The sequence below is a fragment of the Microtus oregoni genome, unplaced genomic scaffold, assembly GCF_018167655.1.
Source record: "Microtus oregoni isolate MIOR12 unplaced genomic scaffold, Mior012 000015F_ref0000493, whole genome shotgun sequence".
NCBI lineage: Eukaryota > Metazoa > Chordata > Mammalia > Rodentia > Cricetidae > Microtus > Microtus oregoni.
In genome coordinates, this window is record NW_024543074.1 from 15,122,415 (window position 1) to 15,131,939 (window position 9,525).

Here is a 9,525-nt window from a genome sequence, read left to right on the forward strand (position 1 = left end):
TTAAATTCACTTTGATAATATTGTATTTAACGTAGTGCATTCAAAATATCACCGCTTCAGTTTATGATCAATGTACCACGTTAACTGAGATATTTTGCATTTTATGTGAGGTATTAAATCTTGGATACCCCGTGCGTATGTAGTTCGCACTCTCAGTGAAATCTGATCTAGGCTACACCAGTCAAGTACTCATTAGCCACCTTAGGCTCCTCATCGAAATGCTGGACCTGCAGATAGATCTAGTGTCTTCCCCACTCCCAATGTTAGAGCATAGATTAAGATGACTTGAGGGCCGCATTCACTCAGAACTACCATCTACCAAGCAAGTGACTTCTTCAAGCTAGGCAACCCTCTCACCTAGTAGGTGGATGCAGCAAGATGGAGAATTCCAGGGCCAGAGGCTGAAGTTCCAGGCCTTTCTATGAACGAACCTCAGAGGCCATGTGACATGCTCTGAGGATTAAACAGGGCATAAGTAAGTCTTCTCGGTTTCAAGGAGAAAGACACTAACTTTATGGCTCAATACAAGGTGTGTCTAAGAATTTGTGGGCAGGTCTTAAGTTTTTTAAAAGTATTTGCTTTATTTTTAATTGTGTGTGCGCCACACACACACACACACACACACACACACAAGAATACAGTGCCCATGGAGATTCCCTGGAGCTGGAGTCACAGGCAGTTATGAACCACTCAACATGGATGCCGGGAATCAAGCAGGGCTCCCCTGCAAAGGCAGTGTGCTCTTTTCCATAGAGCCCCTTCTCTAGCCCCTGGAGCTATGCTTTCATAGTACATGGGCAAAAAGCAGGTGACAAGTGTGTTCCCTTCACTCTCCCAGGTGAAACTTCACAGTCCTCTTTTCAAAAGTCCAGCTAGACGTGGTGGCCCGTGAATATAGTCCCGGCACTCGGATGGCTGGTATCAGCAGGCTATCAGTCTAAGGTTAGCCTGGCACAAATCCCTCTAACTGGTCCAGTCCTCCATCCCTGCTCCCTGAAATACTTCCCACATAAAGTAAGTGCACCTAATAGTTATTGTGCTCTGTTTTCAGGGATACCCAGAATACAGAGAGCCAGGAGAACCGCAGAGGGCAGGCATTAAAAGCCTCAGAAGTAAAATAAGTAGTATGTTAGATGATGTTAAATATATAGGAAAAATAGGTAGCTGGGTAGGAGAGCTGATATTTTAGGTGACTTGGCTAAGTAATGCCTTACTAAAATAATGTTGGGACAAGCAGATAAGCAGGCAATGATTGAGGATATCTGAGAGAAAATCAAGCAATATAACCAGGGAAAATGGAAAGCCACAGACTGGAGCAGACTGCATGGTCAGGACACTGTGAGGGCAGGGAAAGGTAACAGGCTGTCAAAACAGACCAAACAGGGATGGCTAGGGACGATAGCTTATCATAAGGACTGGGCTGCACAATAATGGGTGTTTTGCAAATCTGAGATTCCATCTTACACCTGTAAGAATGGCCAAGATCAAAAACACTGATGACAACTTATGCTGGAGAGGTTCTGGGGAAAAGGGAACACTTCTCCATTGCTGGTGGGAATGCAAGCTGGTACAACCCCTTTGGATGTCAGTGTGGTGATTTCTCAGAAAATTAGGAAACAAACTTCCTCAAGACCCAGTGATACCACTTCTGGGTATATATCCAAAGGATGCTCAATTGTGCCACAAGGACATGTGCTCAACCATGTTCATAGCAACTTTGTTTGTCATAGCCAGAACCTGGAAACAGCCTAAATGCCCCTCAATTGAAGAATGGATAAGTAAGATGTGGTACATTTACACAATGGAGTACTACACAGCAGAAAAAACAACGACATCTTGAATTTTGCAGGAAAATGGATGGAGCTAGAAAACATCATTTTGAGTGAGGTACCCAGACACAGAAAGATAATTATCACATGTGCTCACCCATAGGTGGTTTTTAAACATAAAGCAAAGAAACCAGCCTACAAACCACAATCCCAGAGAACTTAGACAACAATGAAGACACTAAGAAAGACTTACATAGATCTAATCTACATGGGAAGTAGAAAAAGACAAGATCTCCTGAGTAAATTGGGAGCATGGGGACCTTGGGAGAGGGTTGGAAGGGGGAGGGGAGAGGCAGGGAGGGGAGCAGAGAAAATGTAGAGCTCAATAAAAATCAATAAAAAAAAAATAAAAAGTAATGGGTGTTTTGTTTTGTTTTGTTTTTTAAGTCCATTGCAGGATTTTATGCAGGATTATTTTGATCTATGACTTTAACAGAATTGCTGCAGCCACAATGCTGATAATAGAGGAAGAAGAAGAGGTAGAGACAAGTTTGGGGACTTTTGCAATAATCCTGGTGTCAGACAAGGGTGGCTTATTCCAGGGGGAGAAAGAAGCAGTGCTGAGGAGTGTAACATTATTGATGCAAGAAGAAATACATATTTTGGGACTTTTTAGGGTTTTAATCCACTATCTTTCCAGATTGTCGGAATAAGGCACTATTTTAAAAACTTATGTGTATATATATGGGGGGGAGGATGCTTGTGTATATAGTACCCATGAGGCCAGAAAAGGGAGTCAGATCACCTGGAGCTAGAGTCACGGGCAGTTGTGAGCCCCCCAATGTGGGTGCTGAGAACAAACTCCAGTCCTCAGCAAAAGCAGCGGGTGCTCTCAGCGGCTGAGCCATCTGAAAACCACAAAGCATGGTTTGAAAGATTAGGTTCCTGTCTCTACTGACTGGCATCTGCAAGTGACAGGCAGTGATGGTTCCTGGCATCCCAGTTACGAAGAAACGGTTCTTCCTTCAAGAAAAAATAAAGTTTTAGATCTGCTTTTGGAGGCCAATTCGAAATTTATTTATGAGTCATATGGGAATACAGACGAAAGGAGAAACAGACTATAATCTACAGACAATGTGAGAAGAGCCACACGGTCAGGTCTGCAAATGAGAGAGTTCCCCGTGGTGGGCTCACCATGCATAGTGGCTACTGGGAACTTGGGGTCGGTCAAGTCTAAAAGAAGTGAAAAAAGTTACTCTGATTTAAAGGCTAAATGAACCTCTGAGAAGGAAACCCTCCTTAAAACACTTGCTCTGCCTTTACCCACTAAGACACTTGAGGAGCTCCAAACAGGCGGTCCAGTCACCTTCACAGAAGCCACGGGACTGGGAACCAGGGACACAGCCTGAGTTTTCAGATGTTAACTCAGTCAGGAGGGGCTGGCGTGCTTGACCATACAGCAAAGGATTCTGGGAAGGGTCAACACGAAGCAGACATGGTCTATAAAGAGGTTTTACAAAATCAATGGTATTTTTGTAGACTTTTTGTTTCATTTTGCTTTGTTTTGGCTTTTTTTTTTTGTCTTATTGATATTCTGCTTGTTTGTTTTGCATTTTGTTTTGGTGTTTCTTTCTTTTCTTTTTTGTTTCTTGCTTGTTTTGAAAGGGAGAAAAAGACCATAAAGTTGGATGGATAAGGAGGAAGAGATGATCTGGGAGGAATTGTGGGGAGGGGAAACATGATCAAAATATATTATATAATTTTTAAAAAGTTATGGAGAAAAAGAAAGATGTTTAGCATTGATTTAAGCCTGGTTGTTAATGGGAGGATAGACCTGTAGGAGAAGGATAGTACACACTCACACACACACACACACACACACACACACACACACACACACTCGTGGATAGGCACTTCTCCCGTGAGTCAGGCTTGCACGGCTTAGAGTAGCGAGATGCCTGGCTGTGATAGCTTCCGAGGTCACACATGGAAGCATTGCTAAGGAACCCCTTTTCCACTAAATGAGCCCATGGGTCAGTTTCTGAGGTACATTGGGTAGGATTAGAGCTGATAAGGTAAAGCCGTAAGTCACAGGGGATATAAGACACATTTTTATATGAAATATCTCCATACACTGAAGTAATAAGGGCAGCGGGGCTGCATCCCCAGCACCCCGGCTGCCTGCTTGGCGGCTAGCTTATGCCCCGAAATAATTACACGGACACTGTATTCATTTAATCACTGCTTGGCCCTTCTGCCCTAGCCCTTACTGGCTAATTCTGATATCCCGATCAACCCATCTCTAATAATCGGTGAGCACCGGTCTTACCGGGAAGATTCTAGCCTAGTCCATCCTGGGTCGAGCTTCATGGCGTGTGTCTGCCTGGGAGCTGGGAGTATGGCGTCTCCCTGAGGCGTCTGCTCCCGAGAGCAGAGCGGTGGAGTCTCTGAGCTCACTTCCTTTTCCTCCCAGCATTTTGTTCTGTTTACTCCTCCCACCTATCCTCTAACCAATAAAATGGGCCAGGGCAGTGCCTTTATTAGCCAATGACCTTCCTCCATCATTTCCCCTTTTTCGGTTTAAACAAAAAGAAGGCTTTAACATAGCAAAATTACATATAAGAAAACAGTTATCAAGTAAAAGTTACAATAATCTTTATCATAACTAAGGAAAACTATAACTATAACTAACTATTCTTAACTCCATCAAAGACTCCAGAAAGATATATTACCTAAGTAATATACTACCTTAGTAATATACTAAGAAACTTCAAACTCTAGAAATGACAAAGACATCTCGCTGCCTGGACAGTCACCCAAAGTTCTTTTGTACCGTTGGGGCATCATCTTCAGCCTTCAGGCCCATGGTATCCAGCAGACATTTCCATAAAGCAGGAAAATTCAAAGTCAGTTCAGTCACTATCTGTTGTGTCCTGCAGAATGTCTCGCAGACTCTTTCATGAATCAGGAACCCCGAAAGATCATCTCACCTTAGGCAAGTTCAGTAGTCCTCTCTCTGCGGGTTCTCTGTGTCCAGTTTATTCAATAGTCCAGGCAAGAGCAGTTTCTTGCCCAAATGGCTATCAAACTCCATAACGAGCCTCTTCGACGCCCATCTTCCTCTTGAAGTACATTGGTGCTGCCAGGAGCAGAGTGTCTCATTGTCATGAAAAGTCCTCAGTTATTAAAACATTAAATGTCCTATTCTGTAATCTTTGAAAGACATGAAGAATGTCTATCTAAAATATATCTCTATATATCTAGAAAATCTAACTAACATGACTACAATGATTATCCATTAACAACCTATATTTCTTAATTATACATTACATATTTAAATGAACTACACAATCACAATACCTTAATCAAAATCAGAAACACTTATACATATAACAAAATTGACCTTAAATCTCTATCACTAAAGCAAAATCTATACTAATGCAAATTATTCATATCTATATCATATCCCCCTTAAAATGTAAAAGAACATTTATAAACCATATTTGGGAACATGGGCGTAGTTTTTTCTCTCCAAACTGCTTCCTGCTGAATGGGGGCGTCGTTAATTAGGTCTTTCATGGTATAACCTGTGTGCTAGTTTCATCTCAGTTGGCAGTTGAGCGAAGCAATTTTTTGAAGGCGTGCACAGGAACCATTCAGGAGGACGTGGTCCATCATACCAAATCGGAATAGAAGAAATGAACAGCGTCTCATCCTCTGTGAAAACAAAATAAGAAACTCTTTTCCAAAGTATCATATCCTTAGATACAAATTCAAAATATCTATGTTGGATTAGTTCAGCAGCATTTATAAACAAATATCTTTTAGCAGCTGTTGCTCCTTCCTCAGCATTCAAATAATTCAAAGAGAGCATAATAGCATACAGTGTCAAAATTCTCTGTGTATTTTCCATCTTTGTTCGTTTTATTTTAACCTCTATTTTATTTTTACTTTTAACTCTTTGCTTTTTGAGACAGGTTCTCTGTATCTTTGACCTGAAGTAACTCTGTAGACCAGGTTGTCTTTGAACTCTCAGAGATCCGCCTGTCTCTGCCTCCCAGGCATTCGGGATTAAAGGTGTAGACTACTACACCTTGAACTCACAGAGATCTGTTTGCCTCTGCCTTCTAGGCACTGGGATTAAAGGCGTGTGCTACCACACACAACAACTCTCTTCCTTTTTTTTATGTTTTTTACTTTAAGAACTTCAACTTTTAGTCTGCATATATTTTTAACACACTGTAAACCATTTAAAAATTTTCTTTGTCTTTGAATCTCTCTTTACTTATATCTCTCTTTTTCTGACCACACGAGTCTTTAATTTGCCAAGCAATATCAGTAGGATTAAAGGCGTGGCTTTGCCAGCTAGATCCAGTCCATTCCTTAGCTTTCCAGCCTCATGGCGGATGTACAGGCTGTAGCCATGTTTACTGCAACAACTGTATGGCATTTCAAGGTCCCTGCCAGCAAGTGAGCTACAACAGACAACACTCAAGTCCTCTCTCTCGGTAGCCGGCCCTCCTGCCTCAAACAGTCAGAGTTTGCCCTGGCAGGATGGCCCAGAAAGCCGGCATTTTTAAACGGTGCAGCTTTTTTCCTGCTACGGCTGAAAACCGAAAAGCATGTGTTCAGCTTTTCGTCAAGACCTTTTAAGTGTTTCGTGGCAGGACCTCTTAATGAGCTGCAGGCTTTGCAGCTAAAGCTGAGTCAGGAAGCCTCTCTTAGATGAAGTGCTTGCTTGCCTCTAGCAAGCAGAGTAGAACCGAGAAATTGCTGCTACCAAGAAACCAGGCACAATGCTTTCATTTTGTTCTAGAATTACTTCCCAAGCTGTCTCAGGCTTTATGTGGAAGCAGTTGTCCACGTGGGCGCCATACGAAGTAATAAGGGCAGCGGGGCTGCATCCCCAGCACCCCGGCTGCCTGCTTGGCGGCTAGCTTATGCCCCGAAATAATTACACGGACACTGTATTCATTTAATCACTGCTTGGCCCTTCTGCCCTAGCCCTTACTGGCTAATTCTGATATCCCGATCAACCCATCTCTAATAATCGGTGAGCACCGGTCTTACCGGGAAGATTCTAGCCTAGTCCATCCTGGGTCGAGCTTCATGGCGTGTGTCTGCCTGGGAGCTGGGAGTATGGCGTCTCCCTGAGGCGTCTGCTCCCGAGAGCAGAGCGGTGGAGTCTCTGAGCTCACTTCCTTTTCCTCCCAGCATTTTGTTCTGTTTACTCCTCCCACCTATCCTCTAACCAATAAAATGGGCCAGGGCAGTGCCTTTATTAGCCAATGACCTTCCTCCATCAATACACAGGAAATATTGCCTCTATGTAGGCAGTCTTCACAGCAAATTCTAATGGCGCTGGAATCCTTGCCTCTCCACTGGCAAAGTCTCAGCCAGACTTCACAGTGAGGTGTTCCTTTCCTCTCCTATTTCTCCTTAAATAACTTGATCTATCCCACCTCAGTTTCCCCTTACAAGATGCTGAGCTTTTAATCTTAAAGGTTGTTGAGAAAGATCTATTTTCTTAGCTTCTTCACTGCTCGACAGGGGTGTAGGACCTGCCTGTTAAGGGTTCAAAAGTCTCAGCCAGGGAACTGGAGAGATGGCTTTGGCAATTAAGAGTGCTTGCTGCGCTTCCAAAGGAAGGAAGCTAGGCTCTTGGCACTCACATCAGATGGTTCTTAACAACCTGCAACTCCAGCTCCAGGAGACACAATGCTCCCTTCTGAGCTCTGTGGACACCCTCATGTTCTCACACACACACACACACACACACACACACACACACACTTTTTTTTTTTACAGTCTTAGCAGGTGTGATCTAAAGAGGAAGGAAACGCACAAAGGACTGGACTAGCAGATCTGGATCCTTCCATGGGAATCTGGAAGACAGGGTATTAGCCAGATATCAAGCCATATAAACAATAAGAGATTGTTATACCTGCTCCCAAAATTAGCACCAAGAATAACAGGCCTTAATGGGTGTGTGCCTCTCAGAGGACTGAGGACATACTGTCCCCATCACCCTGCGTCCATGCACAGCTCTATAAGAATGGCACGCGCTGCACCACCTGGCGCCTGTCAGAGCATCAAGGACATCAGGTCTGCACCATCTGAACTTCTAAGTTTAGGAACGAGACTCCACGGTCTGGGGGTGGGGAGAAAAGCATCCTGGTGGCTCTATACAGAGACTATTACAAGGGGGAATCCTATGGTGGGCTTGATTAATTGTGTAAGACTGCCATCACCTGCTATCACCAAGTGGGCATCAAGGGTACCTGAGAGAGAAAGAAGGAAGTGGGGCCCAACAGCGTATCGTGAGGCTGCCCTTACAAATGGGGCTGACCTTTGCAGGGAAGAGGCTAAGATGTCTTTTTCTCTTGTCTGAAAAGAGTTTTTAAGTTTCTTTGAACATTTCCAAGTATAAGCAGCCTTATCTTCAAGATACATTTGGGAGTGTGGAGACTCGGGATGATTCCTGGCCAGTCTTACAGCTCTTCTCTCCTTGGTGGGGTAGGGCTGTACCCAGTGTGAAGAGCCACCAGCCTATGTCAAAGGATACTTGTACCCTTGACAGGGGAGTATTTGAGAGAAATCTGCTTGTCAACCCTTCCCCTGGAATGCTCCTGTCCTCTCTCCTAGGTTAGCGAAAGGTGGTGATTTCGCTTAATCCTGGTTTAATAGAGAGAAAGAACGCAGGGGCCATATGGCATTTTTGGACTGTGGGATTTTGATTCTTCTCCCCAGAGGACAAGTGAGTAGGACAGTTAATGACTGTCTTTCAGGGTGCCGAGAGTCATGAAGTCTTTCAATAGTTGGGCCCGAAAGTAGCCCCCAGCGGGACAAGGCCTTCCTTTGGGGTCTCTGTCTTCTTTTCTTCCCGTGACCTACTTATCTCACGGGTGAGCAGGTGAGCACATTAACCACTCAAGGACGGCTGAAAGCGCAAAGAGAAGGGATTGTCCAAAGCCTTGGGTTCCGGGAAGAATAAAGCCCAACAGGCCGGACTCCAGGTGAGAGCAATCACCTGTGAAAGTGGGGCCACACCCCAGAGCATGAGCAATTATCCCCTGAAAGCCAGCTGTCCCTCCAGGCAATACAGAGCTATTTTAGCCACAGTGTAGGACCAGAACAGAGGAAGATCAACAAGATCACAGCTTGACTGAGACGGCCCAGTTACACAAACGTTTTTGTCTATTGTTTTAATCCCTTCTCTGCTTAAGCCTAAAGTTCAAGCCAGTCCCCAGATGAACCCCGGTGACACCGAGCCTCTGGGTTAGTTCCCCTTTCTGACTGTCACCATAACCCATCCCTTTAACTGGTGAACGAAAACAGCAGCCAAGCTAAACCTGCCGGGGTTGCCAAGGCCAGGACATGTGTTCTAAAACTCCTGCCACACTACAAGCCAAAAAGAACCTGGCCTAATTGAACATTTCTGTTTACGTGAAATCTTACGTTTATTGTCTAAGACATTTGGTGCCATGTCAATAATATATAAACACAAGCACAGACAATTAGCTGCACAGAAAAACAGACCACATAGTTCATAGCTTCCATTTATGATTGTCGCCTGCTAAGCTGTAGTTACATTACATTCATGATCTGATTATTTCCTCCAGAACACTAAACGATCTTTAGTCTGGAGTCTGTGCCTCCACTTGTACAACCCTTGACAACAAAAGCTGGAAAAATACATCTCAAAGGTGCAGAGCTTAGGCTAACTATTTTCAGGGATTGTGCAGACGACCAGTGA